The following is a 258-nucleotide window of genomic DNA, read 5'->3' as shown; positions in this document are numbered from 1 at the left end:
GCAATTTGCTAATTGGACAAGAACTAATTTGTTCTTACAGCAAAATAATTCGTACATTCAGCAAATTATATCCAGCAAATAGTGATTACTACTCTTAGCAAATCTTTTTGCTGTCCATATAATAACGAAAAGATTTTGCTGGACTAGCAGAAAATTTGCTGGACCAGCAGAAAATTTGCTGGACCAGCAAATTATTTTTTTCCGTGCAACAAGCGAAGCTTTTAATGAAACGAAAGTTTTAACGTGTTCAGATAACGC

Source organism: Odontomachus brunneus, unplaced genomic scaffold (assembly GCF_010583005.1).
Source record: "Odontomachus brunneus isolate Ranch 3 - 2012 unplaced genomic scaffold, Obru_v1 Obru_scaffold_270, whole genome shotgun sequence".
Taxonomy (NCBI): domain Eukaryota; kingdom Metazoa; phylum Arthropoda; class Insecta; order Hymenoptera; family Formicidae; genus Odontomachus; species Odontomachus brunneus.
The sequence above is the reverse complement of the archived record's forward strand: the minus strand, read 5'-3'. Positions refer to the sequence as shown.